A 25,393-nucleotide genomic window follows, 5' to 3' on the forward strand; every position below is an offset into this window, starting at 1 on the left:
TATCACTGTAAACACAGCTACAAATATGTGATTTTTCCTTTCCCTTTTCTCTACCAGATATGAACGGGGAACAACACGAAGACCTTTATGCAGAACTTAAAATAGTCGACTTATATTTGTTCTGAGTTTTTGCTTCACAAGGGTTAAATAAAAAATCTTGAAAGTGTGACAGAGTAGAATTTGATGAGTAGTCTTGTGCTGCTGGGTAGGAGTTGGAGTAGCAGCAGCCTTAGATGTGGTTTTTCCTTCAACAAGCTCATGGGATAATGGTGACACTGGAAATGCGTGTCAGTGGACTGAGTAATGTGATCGGTGTTAGATTACCAGTCTGTGAGGCAAATGCTGCAGGAATGGCAAACAGGACCTCAGGATGGGGGATGAGGGAAGCTCCGAGGGAGATGTGGATTGCAGGTGTCACTTGAATGCCTTGTGACTGGCTTGGTAGGGTCAGCACCTCGCTAACCAGCAATGCACTTCTGCAAGGTAAGCAACGTGTTTGATAACTGAGGGTCTAAAACAGACTGCTATTTTGGTTTAATTTTAGTTTAAATCTCTTAATTCTCAATTGACTTTAAAATAACCACGTGAAAGTGTTTTTTTAAACCCACTGAACTATTTTAAGCATACAGTCCAGTACTGTGAACTGGGTTCCCGTTGCTGTGTCAGACTTGCAGAGCATTAGCGTCTTGCAAAACTGAAGCTCTGTACCCATTTGAACAGCAGGTCCTCGTTCCTCTGGCTAATGGCTGTGCTTTCTGTGTCCATGATTTTGATGACTAAATTAGATACCTCATATAAGCAGACTCATACGCTAATTGTCCTGCTTTGGCTTATTGTATGTAGCTTGGTATCCTCAAGGCTCATCCGTGTAATGTGTGGCAGAATTTCCTTTTTTAAGGGTGAATAACACTCTACCAGATCTACGTATCATAATTCTTTGTCCATTCTTCTTGTAAACCAAGAGACCATCAACAAATTTAAAACACAGGGTTGAGGGTGTAGCTCAGTGAAAGACCACTTGCCTAGCATGCATGAGGCCCCAGCCTCTCAAAACATAAAAAAATATAAGTGAAGGCAATTTTATTTGGGTATAGATTCGATTTGGAAAATGGAGAATGCAGGCTCAGTTAGAACAAATCAACATTCTCCAGAGGGAAGGTAAGCTTGGGCTTTTATGACAAAGAAAAGCAGTTGTGTGCATCTTAGAATTCTTTGGGGGTGATAAGCAGGATTGAGATAAGTCTTGCGGCTGGGAGCTGATAGAAATCACGGTGGTCGTAGATTCTGTGAGCCCTTGAAGTGTTCAGGTTATGGACTAAAATCTGGTCACTTCGATATTTCCCTAACCTTTCAAGGTATTGTTAGACTGAAGAAAATCCTTCCCTCTTGTCAGAGTCACTTCCTGACGTGGTATCTGTGTAGCGATCCTTCCTCCCATCGGTCCATCTCTAAAATTCACAAAAGGATTTTTGCTTGCTTGCTTTTGGAACCATTCTGCAGCCATGCTGACTTACTTTATCAATCTGCCAATGGGCAGTTAGGCCACTTCCATAGTTAATAATAGTTAGGCTATTGCACATCATGCTGTAAAGTACTTTTTTTAATCTTGAACTTTTTTTCCAGTGAGCCGGGGAAGCTGTACCAGTGGCGGGTTGCAGTGATAGCTTGTGTTTGTCCAGCATCTCAGTGTTTAAACTTCCCCCACCTAGCATTCCTTAGTCCAGGCGCTGCTTGGTGAGGGAGAAGGAAAGAGATTTATGGATGAGGAAACTGATGGTGGATATGGAAGCATCTGGCTCAACATCACTGGGCTCCTAAGTAGTAGAACGAGGACAAGGACCCAAGCTTCTGTTCCAAGGGTTTCTGTCCTTCAGTTCTTTCACCTCATCAATGAGCCCCATGTAGAAAGATACAAGCTGCAAAGGCATTAATGTCATCTCTGTTTCTTCCTCCGAGCAGAATAAAGGAAAAAAATTTTTTCTTTAAGTATAAAGAAAAGATAAACTAGGGAAACTACCAAAACAATTTTAAAAGTAACAATGCTGCCTGTGTTTTATTTTTTATTGAATATTGATAGCACTAGTAGAGCTCGTAGGCAAAATACCAAATCTTTTTTTGGGGGGGGTGCATTTTAAATTTAGCTTATGATCTTTACAATACCGATTTGTGGTAAGTCCATTTTTGTATTTTAACATTAAACAAAACATCTTGAACTAAAATTTCTCAAATTTAGTAGGTTGTTAGTTCAAGGAAGAGATTCCAGGATGTGTGTATGTTGTTCTTGATTGAACAGAGACATAAATGAAATGAGCTTGATACTGTTAGAATAGGGACGATTCCTGTACAGAAATGGAAACTAATCAAATATCTAGGAAATATATTGTATGAAAAATGCTGAAAAACAGTTTAAGTAGGGTGAGGGAGAGAAGATTGAAATTGTAATGAAATGATTTGAGAAAAGAGTTCATTAAATGGTATGTAAGGAAAAAAGATGAAGTGCTTTTAAAATTAAAGCAAAAGTTTAAAATCACGTGTTATAACAGACTAAAGAGAGATGTGAATGGTTTTTATAGGAGGAGCAGGGCACTGCTTTCATGATGTAAAAGAAATTTTTGTGGCTTAAGTTTGTTTTTTTCTTTAAACCCTATTTTTAGAAAGGAAAATGAATCACACAATTAGATACCAAAGTTATTTGTTTCTAGTGATTTCCTACTAAGAGGTTTTTGTACTGATATTTATTTGCAAGAGTAACACCCACCCCTTTAAAAAGTGTCAATTCTTGAATATTGGAGACCAAAACCGCACGCATCCCTGGCTCCCTGGGCAGGGAAGGAAGCAAACTGGTCAGGAGTGTAGACAGGCTAGTCTTCAGTCTTCTAGTTCTAGTCCCTGGATTTTATTTTATTCCATCTTTCTCAGTGCTGGGAATGAGGCCCAGGGCCTCACACATGCTGATAGGCACTCCACCACTAAACTACATCTATTCCCTGGGTTTTAAACAACTAACTATTCCTTTGTCTCCGTAAAGGAACTATAGTCACCCTAGAATGAAATATTTATTGGATCAATTGTAACCTTACATCTGAGTCAGCCTAATTCATTACAGGGGAGAGTTAGGTTACAAGTTCTTTTACAAGGAACCCAGTGTCACACACGGCAGACTTAAAGGAGGTCCCAGGGTGTGACTAAAAGAACCCAGAAAGTCACAGTCAGATGAGACATAGTACTGCTCGCCTCTCCTCTGAGGGTATGACGACTTGCTTTTAAATTTTGTGATTTTAAGTAGTCTGAAGCATAAAATAGGTCTTATAATAGATGCACACAATAGCGTAGAGAACTTCTTTGAGTAGATAAAGATCTCCACATGCTGTAGTAATGCATTATTCACCCAACACACTTGCAAGGGTCACCCAGCTTGTGGAATGTGAGAGGCCAGGGGATATAAAATGTGTAAACCTTGATCCCTCCTCTTGGGGGACAGTTAAATAACAATGGTATGGTAATATACATACTATCCTGTTCAACTCCTCCCTTTAAAATGAAAGGGAGAAGTAGATCACACTGTTGTCCATGTCGCACAGCCACTAGGAACTGTGCACTAAAGTTTAGGAACCATTGTTCATTCAGTGTCCATTTTGCCACCCGGTCCATCTCTGAGGTAGCATTTCGGGGGTGGCAGTTGAGTAAGTGCCCTCTCCCCCAAACTATCAGAAAGCCTGATAAAGGGAGATATTTATATTTTAAATGTTTTATTTAAGCTTAATACATTCATAACTGTACAGGCCAGCACTCAGGTTTTGCTGTAAAACCAAGGCCTGTTCTTTGAGCGTGAGTCTATGTTTTAGTCAGAATTCTCCAGAAAACAATCAATGGAAGACAGAGGTATGGAGGTTATTATGGGAGATTGGATCACATGATGCTAGAGGCTGAAAAGTCCCACAGTCTGCCATCTTTAAACTGTGGACCCAGGCAATCTGGTGTTACAATCTCAGTGAGAATTCAAAGGCCAGAGAACCAGTTAATGGTCTAAATCCCAGTCCAAAGGCAGGAAAAGGCTGATGTTTTAGCACACGTAGCCAGGCAGAACACAAAAGGAATACTTTCTTCCTGCACCACCTTTTGTTCTGGGCACCCTAGGGTTCAACCACATTGACCCCAAATGAACCCTCACAGTCTGCTAATTGAAATTTCACCCATATCTATGTGCCGATCTTCAGTATGGAATTTAGTTTGACATTTCAGTTCAGTTTGATCCTATCCATAAGGGTTTAAATCCAGGAAGTACAGGAAACACTGAAAATGTTGTGTGTTTCTTTTTTAATACAGTCATGTTTATACCTCAAAAATGATACTTTAAATTTCTCCTAAATTTTCTAGGAAGTTTGCCAAATATGAATCATTTGTTTTTAATATTACACTTTTGACAAATGCCTTGATAAAATAGAAAAGCAGGAGGTGTATCTTCATAAGAGATGAGTTGGAATAATTTTTTTCCCTAGAAATTCATATGTGTGTAAAATGTCTTGGTATTAATAATGATCCCATCAATTGTTGACTCTGGACTAAGAAAAACTATCAGTGTGAGTTAGAAAAATAAGTACTTTATAATCATAGCCTTTAGAATAATTCTTCATATTTCCCTGAAACATACATGCTGTTTCCTTGGATGGAAAATGTTTATTGTACTATGAATATGGCACCATTTTTGAAAGGACTTTAAAAAAAACAGTGCTTCTTTATCCTTTTCCTCATTCATGAATGCTCTTGAAATCTATGCACCTTCTTTGGGGAAATAGTCAGCTTACATGCATATAGATCGGCTTGTATTTCCAGGATCGTTTCCTCAGTCACCAGAAACAAATCTACACAGTCTTAAGAGTATGCGTAGTAGAAGAACCCTCACTAATAACCCCGTTTCCTCACATAGGATGGCTGATGCTGAAGACTTGGGACATCACCCTACGTATGCAGAGTGTTTTTCTTCACTTTCAGATACCTAAGCAGATTACCACGTAAATTTTCAGAGCTCTGGATTTAGCTATCGTGTTTAGTCTAGTGTGGAGCCCGAGGTGGGGCAAATACACAATATTCTAAATACTCCCATGAGCTGCTAAGCGTATTCTAGTTTAGACAGTTGTCAATGATGAGCGATTTCAGTGTTTTGTTTTAAGATGTTTAATAGTCTGTGTGAAAGTGAAACAGACTGAAACATTCTTTCAAGTTTGGCAAATAGTAGGAGCTGTGGCTTCCCCTGGCCACTTGCCGATGATGGTTTACTAGTCTGTGGGCTTCTGAGATGCTTTATCTGTGTGAACACCCATAAAATGCAATTGACTTAATTATCCTGCTTATTCTTGCCTAGGTTATCTTTCTTGTTCAGATAACTAGAACGCCAGCTAGCTGGACAGAGGAGATTTTGCCTGTAGGTCACAGGAGGATAAAGCTGTCTGTAACCCAGAAATATTCTGCCATCTTTCTGGCTTCTTAAATAAGATATTAAGTCTTGCGGCAAAAGGAATTTTTCCTGCCCAGAAGTTAAAGGTTCCATGGACAGACTCCCTGCAGTTGTGTTCTGGTTTGGTCTGGTCTTCTGCTCTGTCCTGCCACCCCTCCGTCTCTCTCCACGTGTCACCTCCCATGCCCCAAACAACTTCTTGCTTCTTGTAGCCTCCAGTGGTACCATGTTGGGTTGTTTCTCTTCCCAAACACACACAACTTGGAGCAACTTGGACTATGACCTGTCCTGTGGATGCTTACAACTTAATTTTGTATGTTCTGCATGTTCTGGTTTGTGACGAGGAATGTGTGAATGGAATTCTAACACTTTGCACGTGATCACGTTGTGCCATCTTTGTCTTACAACGTTTTATTTATTTATTTCTCCCAGTACCAGGAATCGAACTCACGACCTTGCACTTGCCAGGCAGGCGCGGTGCCACTGAGCTACATCCCCGGCCCCCCATCTTACAACGTTTTAAGTGAGGTTATGTCTGGTCTCTACTACTGCATGTAGGGAGAGAATCAGGATGCACAGTTCAACTGTATCTCCCTCTTGGTCCAGTGCCTTAAGTGACATACAGAATGATTTTTGGTTCTTTAGTGAAAGATCACTGTTGGGTAGTGTTAAGTGGCGGTAACAGGAAGAGGTCTTTTCAGAAAACTGTTTGGTGAAGTGGAGTCTACCATTCCCCTGCTATATTCATGCCCATGGCATGGGGGGAAGGAAGTCAAAGCAGGGACCACATGTGCACAGATGGCCTCTCCCCTGAAGAAGAAGTGCCTCTTTCGGTGGCCAGATTCTTGGCTAGCAGTTTCCAAGGCTTTCTGTTGGCTGTCATGGACAGCATCCTAGCCCCTTTTCTGAGGTACTATTCTGTTCCATGTTGAGACTGTAAATAAATTGGATATCATTCCAGTAAAGTGGGGTCTGTCTATAAAATTGACATCATGTGTGTTCCACAAACAAATGTCCTGAATTGTTAGTCCATGTGAAGTGTGATTACTGTCATATTTGGAATAGTTACAGAAAAGATAGTGAACCAAAGCATGAGATATAAAAATATCTATTGTACCATTAGATTTGCTTTTGTAACACAGAACATAGCTGAAGAAAAACTGTAGTTAAAAGACTTCATGACTATTGGAAAGTGGGTTTTTTTCTTACATATTACTAAATATGCTATCATTAAAGACTTATATGCATTAGCAATATTTTTCTGTAGGTGTTGATTATAAATACATTATCGTATAATTAAAATGTATTAAAAATAGGGTGTCAGCTTGGCTTTTCAATTATATTTTAGTGAATTAAGTAATATATAAAGGAATATTCACAATAGTAAGATAGAAACCCTTGTTCCCAAGGCCATCGTTAAAAACATAGAACATTGCTGATAGCTCTTAAGACTCCCCCATTGCCCTTCTGTAAGCCATCCCCCTCTATTAAAGGTTATGGCTGCACTGAACTTGGCATTTCTTACTCCTTCCTATACACTATATTTTGTCTTACCACATATGTGTTTTCAAGCCATTAAGTAAAAGAATATTAAGGTATATGTCTTGGTCACTTTTCATGTTTCTGGGACAAAGTATCTAAGCACCTCAACTTAAAAGAAGAGTGGTTTATTTTGGCTTATGTTTTTTTAGTCCATAGTTGGCCCACTCGGAGGCCGGAAGTCAAGGTGGAAGGCCCTGGGTGGAGCGAAGGCAGGGCCACCGGAAGCCGTAAGAGAAGGGCGGAGCCAGGGAGGAGATAAACCCTTCCGGGTCACTCCCCTAGTGCCTGCCTCTTCCAATCAGGCCGACCTCCTAACAGCAAGTCAGTTATGAGGTCCCGTAATGCAATCGCCTTATAAAAGCCACCACTACAAGAGCTTGAGGCTCTTGGGGGCCATTGCTATATAACCGATTCTCTTTTGTGACTTGCTGTTCTTTTGTTCAACGTTGTATGGGTTATGTCCTTGTTGATTTGTCACAGTAATTTATTTACTTTTATCCAAATGTGGTAATCTAGTATAAGACAGTCCAAAATGGATCTGTACTCCTGTCAGTGTACATTTAAGTCATTACAAACAATCATGCTCTGAAATCATTTGCACATATGCATGTGTGCAAGAATTTCTCTACAGTATAACTAGTGTGTGGGTGATAAAGTATATGTATTTTTACTTTTACGAGGTAATAGCAGTTGGTTTTTAAAGTGATCGTCAAAATTTACCATCGTAGTAGGAAGTATCTTTTTGTTCCATATTCTCTTTCTCTCTCTCTTTCTCTGTAACAGGGTCTCACTGTGTAGTTCAGACTGGCCTTGAACTCACTGTGTTAGCCCAGGCTGGCCTTGAACTCACTGTGTTAGCCCAGGCTGGCCTTCAACTCACAGCGATCTTCCTGCCTCAGCCTCCGGAGTGCTGGGATTACAGGCATGCCACCACCACACCTGGCTCCATGTTCTCTTATAACACATCATGTTGTCAGATTTAATTTCTTTTTTTTACCAATCTAGCAGGTATAACATTTAAATCTCACTGTGCTTTTATTTTCATTTTCATGATTACTTATGATATTGAGCACTTTTTGTATGTTTTTTGACCTTTGTTTTCTTCTCTTGTGAAATGGCTATGTGTGGCTTGGACTAATTTTCAATTCCATTGTCTTTTTCTATGACTTTATAGGAAGACTTTATATACTCTTCATCTCATTATTTTTGTTTCTGTTGCTGAAAGGTTTTGATTTGGAGACTACCCTAAGGTCACAAAGAATTCTTTCTTTCTTTCTAGTAGTTTTATAATTTTGTCTTCTGTATTTAGTTCCTTAACCTCTTTGGAATTATTTTTTGTATGTGGAGTGAGATGGGGATCTCATTTCATGAGAAGTACCTATTTATTCCAGAGCTTTATTTTTTAAATAGCTTGTTCTCTCTCCCCAGTCTGAAATGCCTCTTAACTCATAAATCACTTTCTATGAGTATTTTCTGGGTGCCTTTTCCAGTGTGAATGCTATGTCATCTTACTTGCCATATTTTTAAAATAGATACTGATATGCTTTGGACATGTCATCCCACAATGTTCTTCAGGACAGAATTGACAGTTCCGGGGCCTTTCTCTTCCACTTAAATTTTAGAGATCATTCCTGAAGTTCAACAGAAAAAAGGAAAAGAATATAGACATACTCTAGTGAGATTTTGTTTGGCATTGGATTTAAGTTTATAGATCAATATGGAGGGAATGTCTGCTATATTGAGTCATTTTATCTGTGAATATAAAATATCTCTTAATTTAGTTCTTGAATGTCTGATATTTTTACTTGCAGAAGTTATGCTTATGGGCATGTAGCTCAGTTTGTGAGCACTTGCCAGGTATGTACAAGGCCCTGGGTCCCACCCCCAGCACCATATGAAAAACAATTGTGTATACTTTTTAGCTTTGTTCGTAGGTATCTTATTTTTTAAATTTGTTATCTGATCTTCTCATTTAACCTCTTTTTAACATCATAATTTTTGTTTGCTAATGTATGGAAATACAGTTGATTTTTGACTGAAAATCGTTGTATTCCTCAATCTTCCTAATTTTATTAAATGATTAAAATCTTTCTATAGATTCTTGAGTTTTCTCTCACATATAGATAGCGCAGTCATAACATGTGAATGTTGAAAATCCTGTCCTTTTATTTTTTAAAATTTTACTAGTAGATATTTTTAGTACATAATGCTTGACACTCATCATGGAGAGTTGGTACATGTACATAACACGTTGATTCTTCTTGTATAAGTGTTCAGTTTTATCCCAGTTTATAGCACTGGTTAGTCTCCATTATAGTGTTGCTTATGTATGATACTAGTGGATATAGTGGGACTTTAAAAAAGAATAATTTATTTTTACAATTGTTATATTTAATGAGGGCTTTCTAAACAGTTTATCATTTTAAGCTTATTTTTGGTTTGCTGGATTTAAAACAAAATTATGAATCAATATTGAATTTTGTCAAATATTTCTTTTTTCACCTTTTAAAAGTTGAGCAAATAATTTTTTCTTTAAATTTCTTATGACAAATTATATTCGATTTTTTATATGAAACTGACTTTGCATACTTGGATGAATAGCATTTTCACAGGGTTCTATCACATTAAGATACGTTGCTGGATTTGATGCTCCAAGATTTTTTATTTTTGTTGGATTAATTGTGTACGGTGGACCCTTGACCCAACTTGATTGGTTCCTAAGGGCTGGTGGTAACTTAAGTCAATACAGCTGAGATCTGGATGTTCACCTGGGCACCTGCTAAAGATGACAAGAGGCCGGTGCACCTTCCCCGACCTAATTAACCCAAGGTGTTCATATGTCAGGCAGGTTGTAACTTGAGGGTCTACTGTATATGGCCACGAGGAAAAAAAGACTCTCAGGACTATCTTTATGACTGAATTTGTTACTCTCGTAAAGATCTTTATGTTTGATTTAATCTTTATGTGTTCCTAATTATTTCTTCCTTGAATATTTCTACAACTCACTGGATAAATTCCTATACATACCATGATTTTTGTGCGCATGTGTGTGTGTGCAAAGATTCAACTATTCATTCAAATTCTTTAATTATAGAATTCTTAAAGGTATTTTCACTCTCTTCTAATGTCAATTTCAGTAGCTTTTTAGTTCTTTTCATTTTGTCTGTTTTCAGATTTTTAAACAAAACTTCCAATATTCTCATTTTCTTACTAATCTCCGTAGCTTCGATTGTTTTATCTTCCTCCTTTCAAATTTGTTGTTGTTGTTTGTTTTTTGTTTTTTCAGACAAGGTCCCCTATGCAGTTCAGGCTGACCTTGAACTCACTGTGCTAACCAGGCTGGCCTGGAACTTGTAGCGATCCTCCTACCTCAGCTTCCCCAAGTGCTGGGATTACAGGCGTGCGCCACTACGCCTGGCCATCCTTTCAGTTTTTTTCTCAGTAGATCTCACTAGATTTTTCTCTATTTGATTAATTTCAAAGAATAAAATTTAATTTATAATTCTATTCTCTTTGTTCTTGTTCTTGTTGCAGTGCTGGGAATTGAAACAAGGGCCTTCACCCTGACTTGCATCCCCCAGCCCTGTTTGTTTTGTTTTCCTGAAACAAGTTCTCAGTAAGTTACTAAGTTCCCCAGGCTGGGCTCGGACTTGGGACCCTTTGGCCTCCCCCTCCTAGAGTGCTGGGATTAGAGGTGTGCACCCCCACACCAGGCTCTTTCCCAGTCAAATACTTAGCTCATTATTTCTCATACTCTTGTATTATTCACAGCTTTTTATATTTTTATTTATATTGTTATGCTGTATCTCTGAAAATTTATTAGGTAGCATTTCATTATTGTTTAATTGTGTCTTCTGTTTGCACTTTGGCGCCCCCCCCCACCCTGTATCGGGGATCAAACTCAGGACCTTGCACTTACGAGGCAGGAGCTGGCACCACTGGGCTACATCCCCAGCAACTGGCTTCTTATTGCAGCTGTATGTTACATACGCATGGTAATTCATAATGGAGATCAGTCATCTCATTGCCCTTTCTGTTCTTTGGTGTTAGCTTTGTCTGTTTTAATGGATCATAACTCAGTTTTTATTCAGAGTGACAATTTTTGCCTTTTAAAAATGTAGCACATGGTTTTCTTTTTTTTATATATATATATTATTTTTTGGTACCAGGGATCGAACTTAGGACCTTGTGCTTGCGAGGCAGGTGTGGCGCCACTGAGCTACATCCCCGGCCTGCAGTTTTCTTACTTTGATTGTCCTTACACATATATGTGCTCATTTTGTACAACAATCATACTTTGGACTTTTATGTTCCAGTTTTTCTGTTTTAATTCCAATATTACTATTTCTTTAAGAATTATTGAGTTTCTTTTTAAATTGTTTTTGTTTTTGTTTTTGCATTTACTAGTTTGGAAGTTACATATTATAGTTCCAGTTTTATTTGTTTTAAAGTGATGCCTTTCTGCTTTCATTGTTAGTCTAATCAGTATCTGTAACATGCTTTTGGACACTATAAAAACAGAACATTTCAGCCTAATAACTCATTCCTGAAATCTATTTTTGCCAATAATTTAACTGTATTTTAACCTTTCATATTAGATATTTTTATTAACTCTTAAAACTCTATATTTGTTTAGATTTATTTTTTTTTTATTTCTTTTTTTTTTGGTACCAGGGATTGAACTCGGGTCCTTGCACTTGCACAGCAGGCGGTGAAACCACTGAGCTAAATCCCCGGCCCAAGATTTATTCTTTTAATTACTACTGCTTTACCATTTCTTGAGTATCAAGGAGTCCTGTTATCATTATTGTTTTGAACGTTTATCATTTGCAAGATTCTTCCATGATGTCTAAAAAAACCTGATTTATGAATGATAGTTTTGCTTGAAAATAATATCACATTGCTATTTTTTTCTAAGACTTGAAAAATTATATTTTGCCACCTTTTGGCTTCTAACAGTTGAGTATCAACTCTTGGTATCACTGTCAAAAAATTAACATACATTTTTTTCTTCTTAAGTACCTTCAGAGCTTCTGTGTTTGGTGTTGTGTAGAATAATTATAATCTGTCAGTGTACAGATTTCCTCTTATTTTTTTCTGCTTAGGATTCATCATGCCTCCCAAATCTGATAGGATTTGAGTATTTATTGAGCTCTGCAAATTCTCAATCATTATCTTTTAAAAGTTAAAAAGCTGTTAACTCTTTTTGAGTGGAATTGTACAAAATGTCATTAGCCACATTGCCAGAATTGCCAGATATATTTAATAGTCTTATGTTACATTTTTATCTGAGTTTTGATATAATCCTCTATTAATTTTACAATTACAGTCATATGTCAAATAACATTCCAGTCAGTGACAAACTGCACATACAACAGTGGTCCCATAAGATCATAATGAAGCTAAAAATTCTTACCACCTAGAGATGGTGTAGCCTTTATATTGTCACAGTGCAGAGCACGACTCATACATTTGTGTTGGTGCTTTAGAGTCTTCTCATTCTGCTTATTAACAGGTTACAGCAGTGTGCCATGTTACACCGCACCAGCATCATACTGCCGCTGTTTACGGTGTCTGGGGGTTTTGTCAACCTTGGGATGTTAACCTACACCATATAGGTTTGTGTAAGTCCACTCTGTGATGTTTGTACAGCGGTGAAATCACCTACCATGATAGCGCATTTCTCAGACGGCACACCACGTGATGCGTGACTCTGTTTACCTACTTCATTAAACAGAAAAGCAAGAAAATGTTTTAAAAGGGTCATATTGTCCAAGTGATAGGGAGACAAAACTTCTAAACAGGATAGGTCTCATATCAACAAACATTAAGGTTTACTCTAAAGTAATGATACAAATATAAGTTTAAAAAATGTGACTTCACACAGAATGTTTGCATTTTATGTTACTATGTATATGACGTGATGGGGAGGGAGAGAGAAGGGACATTTGTTTTTATCCTCTTTGAAATTTACATACAAGAATTTTTCATGGGTTGCAGGTTAACTTCTAAAAGTTTCTCATAGGACTGGGGATTTAGCTCAGTGGTTCCACCGCCTGCCTCGAAAGCACAAGGTCCCGAGTTCGATCCCTGGTACCAAAAAGAAAAAAAAAAAATGTTTCTCGTTACAGTTCAGGGTCTAAGTACCAGGGTCTAACGATGTACTCTGCCCTGTGATTTCTGTTTAGTCCTTTTTTCCAAAAGAAATTCCCAGAGGCTTGGATGTAATTGTGACATGTAAATCATCTGAAGGAAGGCTGATAGGGTGTACTATTCCATCCTGTTTAGTTACCTGGAAAGCATTTATGTATTTGCCTGTAATGTATCAACCAAGTGGATTACTGGAGAGGATAATCTCTCCTCTATATTTGAGTGTAAGCAGAGACTTTTGTATTTATATGTCATTGTCTCCTTTATCTGCGATTTTATATTCCAAACTACCACACCGGGAATGTTGGCTTGGTTCCCTTCTCCATCCATTCCATTAGCTGTGGATGTAACATGGGTCTGCTTTTCTACAGAGCCCCAGAGAAGCCCCTGGGGTCTTTTTAAGTTTCCCAGTGCTTCCTCAGGTACCTAATTTGCCTTTTCATATGGGTGTTGCTTATGAAAGTAAACGTATCCTATTTAAATCTAGAACGAACTTCCGCAGTTAGTGAAAATGTCAACCTAAACATAGACTTTCCCTGTAAAAATCTGTGATACAAAAAATGAAGAGCTCACCCTGTTCTCTTTTAATTAAAAGCTTTACATCTAAATAGTAATTTTTTTTCTCCTAAGGAAATTAAACGAGACAAAATTACTGCCTGTTCATCTGATACAGGAAAGGAACAAAGTGAATAAACCCCAGTGACCTTTTTTGTTAACCCCCGTTGTATCGTTGTATCTTTTTTCTAAGGCTGTGTTTCTGTTCCAAGATCATTCTTTATCTTTTTGAAGAATAGATAAATTTTAGAACTAGAATAGGGGATTTCAAGTCTTGTTAAAAAAAAAAAAAAAAGGAAAAACAGCTCTTGTTTCATAATCCCGATTGTCGGGCTACTCATTAAAATCTTCCACTTGATTCTGAAACTAGCCAAAGTTTGAAGTAAGACTTAAAATTTTAAGGACAATTGCTGTGTCTGTCATCCCAGGTTTTCTCATGATTCTTTGTAATCAGCCCTTACCTGTGCTCCTCCCTCTCCGTTATCTCCATGGAGACATATTATCTTGATTGTAGTGATGGCTTCCATAGCCAGATTCTTAGGTTACAGTTCAACAGCTCATGCTCAGTAGATGAATGTGTGCACAGCACACACACACATCCACACATCGCACATCACACTTACCCCTCAGTACAAAACTGCTCAAAAATAAAGATTTCAAAAACATTTTAGAAATCTCTAGGACAGGAACTTCCTTGGCTTATAAAGCAACAGGGAATGCAGCGAAAATATAGATTTTAACAATATTGAGATCATAAATCCCCAGGGTCAGCCCTCTTTATTACTTACTACCCAACCACCTATTCCTCCGGAGCTTTCTGTTGCTGTCTGTTATTTTTTGACTTTGTTAGCACACAGCAGTTGCGATAATACTATTTATTCATTGATCTATAGATATGCACACATATATATTTGGAAGGCTATCAGGTATAGGGCAGTGTGCCAGTGAAGCAAACAGATACAGCATGGTCAAGGCAGACTGCTTTACACAAGGGCACTAGCATGCTCCCGGCAGCAGAAGACAGCAAGATTTGTTTCAGAAAGGCAAGCAGCTTACTGTAACTGGATTAGTGACCACAAATAACCAATTTCTCCCTTATAAAGTTAGGCTACTGTATCTCCCAACATTTCTCATAATACAGGTGGCGTAATGGACTAGGCATCAAGTTCTGCACCGTGCAGATTCCTCCTGGTTATAATGTGATGCAAGACCAAGCGTAGAATACTGTGGTTTTGGCAATGCGGCAGCTTTGTCTGAATCGCTTTGGTTTATCATAAATAGAATGTTTAAGAATCTATAGATGCTGGCATGAGATGGTATTAGTAAAGAAAAGTCCTTTCTCTTGTAAGTATTAGATGTAATGAGAGCATCAATCTGTAAGTGATAGTGAGGGTTTATACCTAATATGGACTGTAAAGCTTTATAGATTATATAAGCGCCAACAATAAATAAATTTGTCATGGCAACTCTTAAACTTTTCTAAACCTCAGTCCTTTTTACTACAACCCAAACTGCTGTCTTTCATCAAATGTTTGTTTTTGTTTAATAGCCTGAAACTTCTTGGAACACAGCATTGTGTTAGAGCACATTGCTGCAGTGTTGGTGCCCATTTCAGCAAGCCCATAATCCCTTAGGCATCCATCCATGTGATAAGTCTTCAGAGGTCTTGAAGCTGCTGGAAAACTCCATTAGGTGGTCAGGAGAGGCGAGTGTGAAAAGGCTGGCAATGTCTCAGTACAGTTAAGGAAGCAGTTTTGACCTCATGGAATTCCTAAAAGGGAATTGGAGAACTGCTGGCCTCATGGGTCGGCAAACTCTGTTGTCTGCTGCCCACACGTGTGCCTTCAGCTGATGGAGGAGCAATAAGAGGGCTTCTCTGCTGCCTTCTAACTCTTGCATAAGTGTCTTGGGTTGAGGGAGAATCCAACCTGCCACCCTGTTGGCAGAGATTCTGTAAACGTAATTATACCAGGCATCCATGCCCTTTGATATGTACAAAAGCATGAAGTGAGGGGAGACAGCAGGTTGCGTTGGCATTACACAGTTCACATTTGATTCAGCCATGCAAATCCACCTGATTTGATGATATTGCATATTGCATGTGTTTGAAAGAAACATGTCCATAGTGCCCTTGTTATTCCTTAAATTCCCTTCCTCCTCTGTCTCCTGCTTGCCTTGCTGTGATAGTAATGAAACTGAGATAAAAACGAAATAGACCTTTGATACTTTCCCCAAAAATCTTCAATAGATTTATTTATCTTAAAACTTTTCTTGCCGGGGATTTAGCTCAGTGATTCCGCTGCCTGCTTTGCAAGCGCAAGGTACCGAGTTTGATCCCCGGTACCAAAACAACCCCACTTTTGTTAGTATGTATACACACAGACAGGTGCATACACGCGTCCTTGTTCTCTCTCATTCTCTCTTTCTCTCCTTCCCCCCTCCCCTCTCTCTCGTGATTAGTACACCGACAAGAGATTTCCACTCTTTGGTAGAAAAGTTTAGAAACCTCTGTTTAATTTCAAATTTGAAAAAAATCTTGGAATTTGTTTCAAGTATGCTTTGCTACACCAGTAATTTTGGCAGGAAAATATGAATTGGAACTTTCTGAAAAAAATGTTTTCATGCTGAACAAAGCAGAGAATAATAGCAATGTTATATAATAAATAAGTATTTGAATAATAAAAACGATGCTGTTTCTTTTGTCACATTTTTCTTCCTTGACATCCACCAATAATAAAAAAAAAAAAACTTAGAAGGGGCTTACAGGTAAAAACTGACCCTTGAAAATGAATGTGTGGGTTGTCTCTGAATTACGTATGGATTTATAATGAAAAGTACTATTGCTTACAAAGCATGTTTGGTGTTTTTTAAACCCAAAAGCACCTGAAAAAATAATCACATTCTTATATGTACAAAATGTTACTGAATTCCTATTCCATGTAGATGCCAAAAGCAAATGAGCTTATAAAACTGAACAAAAATAAATCATGTTTATTTATTCCATCTGCACTTAGAGAATATGCAAAAATAAATGTTCAGAAAATAAAAATTTGCCGACAATTATCACATATGCCTAAATATAAGATGAGAATTGTTTCCTTTCAAAATTATTTCTCAGAAAAATCAAACCACCTTATCCTCAAAGCCTCACAAATCTCTCATGGTACAGGAAACATTCTCAATTACTTTATTTTGAACAACCATGTATTGTTTCCTGAGGATATATTGGCCTGAATAGCTCACTCAATCTTTATTTTGGTATATTTATACAAGTCACCTGATAAAAGCATTTAAGTAGAGATTTAACATTCATTTCTGATGATACGGTCTCAGAATTATAAAACCAGATGTTACAGTAAATCTCAAGAATTCAAAAGGTATTGGTTCCAACAAGCTGGGTTGACGTTTCCGTTTAAAGGGATAGATAACCTGGCATCTCTACTGATGTCTATGAGGCAGGTAGAAAGATTGCAGAAAGTTTATAAAATATAAATATTATCTTTTTAAGATAATGTGATAGTATATTTTATATAATGTGGCATTTAAATAGTCTGCCTGGGGTAGACACTTGCGTTGGGACAATACCCACCTGCTCTAGTGATCTTAGAAATCACATTCATCTCTCAGAGCAAAGACTTATTTCTCTTCAGTGTTACAGCCCGGTACCTTCTTGGTAGCTCTTCTCTAAGCAGGGGATGGAAATCCAGGATCTGTTTTATGACACTGCCGTCTTCATCTTAACCTCCAGAACTGCCCTAAAAAAAGAGAAGAAGCAGGGGAAGACCACATGGGTCATTTTGTGGCCAAGGTGGAATGTGGCAGACATGAAATCCCCTCCCCTTTCCCAGGCCAAAACTCAGTCATTTGGGCACAACCTGTCTACAAGGAAAACTGAGAGATGTAACAGCCCAGATTCCAAGGAGGGAACCAGAGTTAAGTGAGCCACAGTGTTTGACAATCTTCTACAGTCCTGAGTCGGCCATGAGAGGTTTAAGTTTATGATTTGGAAAATGCGAATGCCCTTCCATTTGGGATCACCTTCTATTTGGGTATAGACCACAGGTGCCTTGAAATGCAAAGGCATAAAAAATTAGGACTAAATTTTTAAGAGACGTTGTAGGCAGGAAAAATTGGGATAGAAAAAATATGGAAATATGTGAAAATGGACCTTCCATCAGTATAGCTGGGTGAGACTATTAAATATGAATGCCTATTTTTTTAGTTCAACTTTCAAAATTTATTTAAGTTTTATATTCTTTCAAAGCCATTAGCTGGCTGGTTGAAGACAGCTATATAGAATTTCAGAAGTGAAAGAGGTATTGATCTATTCTGGTGGGTTTTTATCCTCTTATTCATAGAATACTTGGGGCCAGGGATTTAGCTCAGTGGCACGGCACCTGCCTTGCAAGCACAAGGTCCTGAGTTCGATGCCCAGTATCACACAAAAAAGAAAGAAAGAATACTTTTTTCCTCCTCCAAATGAGATCTTCTATCAAAGCTCAGTTTTTGAGACAGCATAGCTTCACTGGTGGATTTGGGGGATGGCCCTGAATTTGGGGAGCAGCCACCTGGAGTAATTAGATCCCCCCAACCATCTCTGAACTGCCCCCAAGCCATCTCCTTAGTACTGACTTGGTCCGTCACCAGTTTAATCCACCTTGCTCCAGCAATCTGGGAACTTAGGCCCAAGTTTGTCAATTGGCAGCGAAGGCCCCACAGCTGGTGATAGCTGTGCCTGCAGGGTCCCACGCCCCCTGGGCTCTGCTGTGTTGACGCTGTGTGTCATCGATCGCGTTCCAAGCTGGCTGCCCATCTGCTCTCCTGTACCACAGCCCGACCGAAAGGCCATTCCTTCTCTTGGCTGGCAGCCTGTGTCCTCTGCCAACAACTCCGTCTGAGCATCCTGATTTATGTGGAATGAAGGTCTGCCTTGCTTTATCGTCAGCTCATTGGTTCCAGTTCCATTCTTTCTGGCCATATGGAATTTCTGTTCACCTTTTTCTCTGTAGACTCTTAAGCTCAAGTATTCTGGTGACATGTTTTTATGCTGCCTTACCTGAATTCCAGGTTGGAAATAGAGTTCTAACAAACAAAGCTCTACCAAAGGTCACACACATCAGATTAAATACTTGAGGTGTGATCTGGCCAACCACTGAATAGAACAGACTAGAGAGAAGGCCAGGGATTTAGCTCATGGTCCCACCACTGGCCTCACAAGTGCAAGGTCCTGAGTTTGATTCCTGGTACCAAAAAAAAAAACAGACTAGAGGGGCATGTGAACTGGTAGTGAAATGAAGGTTGTTGGTGAGAAGAAAGTACTGCTTTACCCTCTCAGCTTTAATATCTAAAGGCTTGTGAATTAAACTAAAGCCAGATGATTGGGAGAAATGACACATAATTTTGTTAATATTTTATGTGCATAGGAATTCATAGAAAAGTGATAGGGTTGGGGGATTACATACCATTTTTTAACAAAGGAAAGGGTGTTGGGCTTCAAGGGACAGTAAGTTATAGGAAAGTGACTAGGAGACATGTATGAAATCCAATGGAAGATGAAAGTTACTTTAGGAAGGTCTCTTTATGCAGACTCAAGTCAGTGCTGATTCTCTACTCCTGGTGAGAAGAGTCATTCTCCTAGGGATGTAGCTCAGTGGTAGAGCATTTGCCTAGCAGGCAAGAGGCCCTGCGTTTACACGCACACCACTCTCTTGTTCTGGTGTAGGAAAGTCTGGATGGGGAACTTCAGCAGAAGAAATTTGTGCCCTGGTTTTGGGCCTAAGAAGAGAAAGCATCTGTTGATTCTCACTTACCTTTTAGCTCAAAACAATCCTCATAGCAAAGTGACCTATTTGGGGGCAATATAATCTGAACCTCTTCAAGGTATAATTCGCTACCCGTCCCCTAATTTCAGTTATTCTGAATTGCTTTCCTCTAGGTGCATATGTTCCTCACCTCCCACCCTGAAATCATCTGTAAACATCTCTTCAGATTATTACATCGTGAATCAGGACCCTGAAGCTTTGGCTGTTACAACTGTCTAGTTGTATAGCATCTTAATTATTTGGTTACTCATTCTCTGTCCACTTCTCCAGTAGAAGAGAGGTCTCTTTGGCTGGAATCCACCTCCTTCCTGTTCTCCTTCCCTTCTTGCTTACTCTCTTCTCCTTTTCTTTTATTCCCTGCCCACTGTCACCAAGCCCATCCCAACTCTCGTGAATAGGGCAAACAAACTCCCTGCCCTCAAGAGGAGCATGGTCCGGATGGAGCAAATGGACCACACACAAATACATAGATGCATAACTTGATGTAGCAGTAAGGGATGGGAAACAATTTGTCTCAGTCGCTTCCTGCTGCTACAACAAAATCCCTTAGAGACTTATAAAGAAATTTGTTTCCTATAGTTCTGGAGGCTGGGAAGTCCAAAATGAAGGCCTGGCCAATTGTCTGGTGAGGGGTCAGTCTCTTCTTCATAGATGGTGCCTTCTTGCTGTGTCTTCCTTCACATGACATAAAGGGCAGGGTGACAGAAAGGGACAAGGGGGCTTCATCAAGCCTTTTTAGAAGCCCTACTGATCTCATGAGTGCTCGGCCTTCCTGACCTAAGCCCCTCTTATGGGCTTACCTCTTAACACAATGGCATGAAGTGTAAGCCTCAACATAGAAATCTGAGGGTGACCCATTCAGACTACAGCACAGGTGAAGAAGAGTGAGCGGAGAGGGCGTTGGGAAGCCATTGTCGTGGCTTCGCTGAGGAGGTGATGTGACTGAGAAGAGACCTGACTGGGGTGGAGGGCTGGAAGGCGGAATGCAGCATTCCAGGCAATGGGAAGGATAGAGGCAAAGGCTCTGAAGCACCTTCTAGAAGCAGCCCACAAGCCAGTGTCTGAGCTCAGGGAGCAGGAAAGGGCACAGGCTGAGGAGCACATGGGGACTTGGAGACCCTGGGGGAGCCTTTGGGCTACATTGTGAGTGTTCTGGCATTGGATGGGAAGTGGTGATCAAGGCAATGACAAAATTGGCTTGGAATCGGAAGTGTTCAGGCACTCAGGAAAGGAAGTGACCAGCCGTTTGCGGGAAAGGCTATGGGGATTAAGAGCAAGTGTGGGAGCAGGAATTTGAGTCAGACAGTGGTCTAGACACACTGTGGATCTCCTGTTCATGATCCAGGTTAATCAGCATCCAAAAGCAGGTAAGGCTCTCATGGTGGGGTTTGTTTTTCATCGACATTTGCTGGCCCCTCATGATTCTGCTCTGCTTTGCTTTCCTCCTTCTTTCCCTTCCTTTCTTTTGCCTTTTCTGTTTTATTCCTGCAAAATTATCATTTTTCTTTTTTTCTCCAGAATAATTGAGGTATTATTGGCACTTAAAAGTTGTATTTCTTTACAGTGGACAATGTGATGCTTTGATGTATATTACCAAACTAATTAATATCCCCGCTTTTGTTTTGTAAGCACTTCTCTGTTCTAATTTCTTCAAGAACTTTCCATGATCAGAAAGCTAGCCCTCTGTGTGCAATGGGCATACAAAGACAATATGAAGGGGCACAAAGTTTCCATCCTTCTGGTAAACACACCTGACTGGAGTCTGGCTCTTTCTGTTAGCTCAGCTTGAGAAATATGATCAGTTTTCCTATGCATAAACTAAAGATGGTAGTATTACTGTAACCAAAAGGTACACTGGAGAGTTGAACAGTTGGAGTATATATAGTTTCTGCAACTTAGGGGCTCAACAAATTATTCTTTTTCTATCCAGTTTTATTTTCCTTTCGGGTGCATTTTACCTGAATGGGATGCATTTAAGGGTATTGAATAGGTTTTGTTGATATTTATCCCTGGCACTGGCTGCGTCATAGCAGATGCTACATTAAGAGTGAATCCATGAGTTGGGCAGTAAATGGCCAGTTAGCAAACACTCTAGTATTCTGACAGAAGGAAGGTGCTGTTTCCAAGGGAGTGGTACAATCACTGGCTGGCAGTCACTGGTTTACCTCCTTGCCAGGTCAACTTCGTGACCACTGAGGCTTGTGACAACCAGGGGAGTCCCAGCAGGGCCAGGTGGGCCCCGAGCGATCATCCTAGCCTAGTGCAGTTTGCGTCCCTGCCAGGCTTCTGTTCCGGCTTGTTGGTTGTTTTGTTCCGTTGCCTGACGGCTCAGACCTAATTTGCCAGTTCATCTTAAAGGTCATAAACTAATCTGGGCAGATACTATTCTCCCAAGGGTAAGGATCCTCTTTATCCACCTTGTCCTCCTAGGCCAATCCAGGCAACACTAGAAGAGTGTTCTGTTTCCTCTCTAGCTGGAGGGAACTAATTAGGTGATTCGGCTTAGGTGCACACTGTTAGGCTAGACCTCGAACACACCCCTTTTCATCATTCTCACTGCCCTTGATGATCCCTCTGCTGTAGTCTGAATGTATGTGTCACCTTCAAACACCTGTATTGAAATCCTAACCCCCAAGATGCTGATAGAATGGAGCCTGGGAGCTCGTAGGTCATAGGTCCCCTCATGGACAGGATTAGTCCTCTTACAAAAGATGCCCAGCGGAGCTCCCTCCTCCCTGGCCATGTGTGGACACAGCAGGAACACGGCCACCTCTGAACTGGAAAGAGACTCTCACCAAATCTAACCAAATCCCCCAGCACCCTGGTCTTGCCTCCAGAACTGAGGGACCATAGACTAATATCTAAGCACCCAGTGTGTGGTACTTTGTCGTAGCAGCCCTAGTAAATGAACACAGTGCCTCTCACCAGAACCTTTGAATCAGCTCCCGCAGTTACCTGTGTGGTCCGTCACATTGTGACATGGTGGTGAGCACAAATGGAACAGCAGGCATTGAAGAGTTAAAATCCAAATTCTACTGTGTGTCCTGCAGCCTCACTCAGTGGGTTGCTCTTTTCGCTGATTTTAGGAAATGTTTACAGAGGGAGCTTACAAGCATTGTTCTAAGAACTTTGTAGATATTATCTCATTTAATATTTGTAACAACGACAGGAAATAGGTACTTTAGCATCACAGTTTGAGATGGGGTGCCTTTTAATAACTGGAGGCTACAACCGGGACTTCTGAACTGCAGGTGTCAGTGAAAAGGGGTTGACACTTATGAGAGCACTATCTTCATCTCCACCTTCACATGAGAAAACTGAGGCTGATCAAGTTAATGAATTTCTTACCTCTCTTAAAGGTAGGATTTGACTTGAATGTAGATTACTTTATCCACTGTGCATGCTACAGTAGATTGCTGTAATTTATAAGCTAATAACCATTTTACAAGGCTTGCTGTGACAATTCAATAAATATTAGCTTCTTTCTCCCCTTATATTTTATAAAGAAGATGGATAAAATTATGTACTAGCTGAAGTATTTGTGCAAGATCATGGCATTTAGAATTGTAAATTGAGGGAGCAAAGAGAAAATAATGATATAAATGAAAAGCAAACAAAGAACAAAAGGGAAAAAAGAGACCAGACCAGACTTTTTTGACCTTTGTCTAACAGTTTTAATAAATTCCAATGGTTTTTCCCATTCCTTTCTGGAAAAATGAAAAATTATTATAATTTAAAGGTTTTTTTGTTTTTTTGGTACTGGGGATCGAACTTGGGACCTTGCACTTGCAAGGCAGGCAGCAAAACCACTGAGCTAAATCCCCAGCCCAATTTAAAGTTTTTCATGTGTTTCTATCCAATTATTTGTTGTTCATTTATTATGTAACAAAGTGAATGTGTCCCTGTCTTTCCAACCAGCAGTGTCTAATTCAGTGAAGAATCACTTAATGAATCCATTCACATTATTTTCTTATTTTTTGTTGTTCAGTATTAGTTTTATTGGGAATTTGAACCCATCCAATTCCTCTCTGGAACAAGAGAAGAAATTGTGGGGCAGCTGGCACTCTGGGACCTGGTGCAAACTACTATGTCTGATAGCATATTGTAAACCATGGTGTTTATGACTGACTATCAATTTAACAAAATTACAGCACTCAGTATTAAAAGAAGCATGCACTTTAAGGAAGAACAAGAAGAATTTTCTTTTCCATTACCCATGGACTGGCTTTCCAGTGTCATTGGTTCTGAAGCAAAGAGCATGAGTCTCCTTTTCTATGTACAGGTCAACATAATGTGATTCTTATTAATTATCCAGGTTATCTCTAGAGCTGTCTGAGCCAGATGCAGCAGTAGGTACAGCTGGGGAGATAAATACGAATGAGGGACTGTTTGTGTCCTTCCTGTGCCTTACTCAGGAGAAGGAGGCCAGACGAAACAGGTGCAGTGAACACAATGCTCTAGGATTCAAAAGGAGCAACAACCATTAATGACTGGAGCATCAAGAAGCTTAGGAAAGTGATGAGATGTAGATGAGCTATGAAGGAGAAGGAAGACTGTGGGAAGTTTTGGTGATAGAGGAGAGCTTTTCATGATGAAGCAAAGAAACAGCAAAAGCTACACCATGAACATGAGAAAATTTAAGGGTCAAAGATCCTTTTTAAATGAAGCATGAAATGGAGGGAAAGAAAGAGGATGACAAGCAGGGGCCAATCAATCTATGTTAGTGAGGACCTCGAATGGCACTTTCTGGGTGATGATATTTACTCTTTCATTAGGGGAAGGTTGTGAGCCAGTGAGTAAAATGGTATGAGCTGCACTTGAAGCAAATAAATATGACCACAAACTAATTATACTGGATTAAAGGTCCAAGAGAATGGAAGTGAGATGATGATCAGTTGTAATACTTGGGGTAAGAAGTACCAGGAACTTGAGGCGGGGAGGCGACCATCAGTCTAGAAATAAGATCTCTGCAAGGAAAAAAATCAACAAGACTGAACAAATATTTGGATCTTATTAGAGAAGAGATGGATGACAAAAGTAGTATTCTAAATAAGTGTTCCCATGGATATTACTTTGTCTTAAAAAAAAAAATTAAGGAAGGGCTGGGGATTTAGCTCAGTGGTTCCAGTGCCTGCCTCACAAGCACAAGGTCCCATGTTTGATCCCTGGTACAAAAAAACCCACACACAAACAAAAAAAAAAAACTAAGACCTTGCTCAAATCAATTTTCAATTGCCTGCATTGTTTTTTTTTCTGTGCAAGATTTCTAAAAGCCTTGATATATTTATATTTACTCTGAACATCTATGTAGGATTTTGTCCCATTTCTCAAACTTGTATGTCCGTGGATACTTCTTTTTTAAACATATTTCAAAAGGATCTAAGATATTCTGGAACACTGTTTTGGGACACAGTACAGTACCTTTGGAGAATGATGGTGTAATTAATAAAAACTGGGAATTGAGATTGGAATTTGTTATGGACTGAAGATGGTAAGTTGAATTTGGGAGGTGCTAAATTTGAGAAACCATAGACCACAAGTTTGATGCATCCATGAGATTGCAGGCTTTGCAGAATTATAGCTATGTAGAGAAGTTTGCATAGAAAGATGAATTCCTAGAGGTGGTAATCGAATATGTAAAGTTGAAATACTAGAGAAGAGAGCCTGAGTGGAATGAATTAGAGAAAGTTGGGAAATCTCTGTTGAGATAAAGGAGGAAAGAGAACTGGGAAAAAAGGCTACAAAAGGGTGGTCATTGTTGGAGGAGAATTGGGATGTTGCTCTATTAGGAAACTAGGCCTGGCTTTCAAGACTGAGCAGTATTCAGTAATCTCTAATGCTTCTGAAAGATAAAGGAGAGCTTTAAATT

At 39.4% G+C, this 25,393-nt stretch overlaps 1 protein-coding gene across 9 annotated transcripts in view; it reads left to right on the plus strand.

Annotated features, from left to right (window-relative positions):
• Cacnb2 (calcium voltage-gated channel auxiliary subunit beta 2) overlaps positions 1–25,393 on the plus strand; it is a 356,213-nt gene that overhangs the window by 256,135 nt on the left and 74,685 nt on the right. Inside the window, exon 1 of one of the 9 annotated variants that reach the window (XM_087207097.1) lies at positions 10,589–10,613. The exons of the other annotated variants lie outside the window; for them this stretch is intronic. The gene's annotated coding sequence lies outside the window, so the exon portion shown is untranslated. Of the gene's footprint in view, positions 1–10,588; positions 10,614–25,393 lie in introns of those variants that run through there. 9 annotated transcript variants of the gene reach the window in all.

This window comes from Heterocephalus glaber, unplaced genomic scaffold (assembly GCF_053883595.1).
Source record: "Heterocephalus glaber isolate CG9 unplaced genomic scaffold, H.glaber_assembly_v1.0 deba00000768, whole genome shotgun sequence".
In the NCBI taxonomy this organism is placed as follows: domain Eukaryota; kingdom Metazoa; phylum Chordata; class Mammalia; order Rodentia; family Bathyergidae; genus Heterocephalus; species Heterocephalus glaber.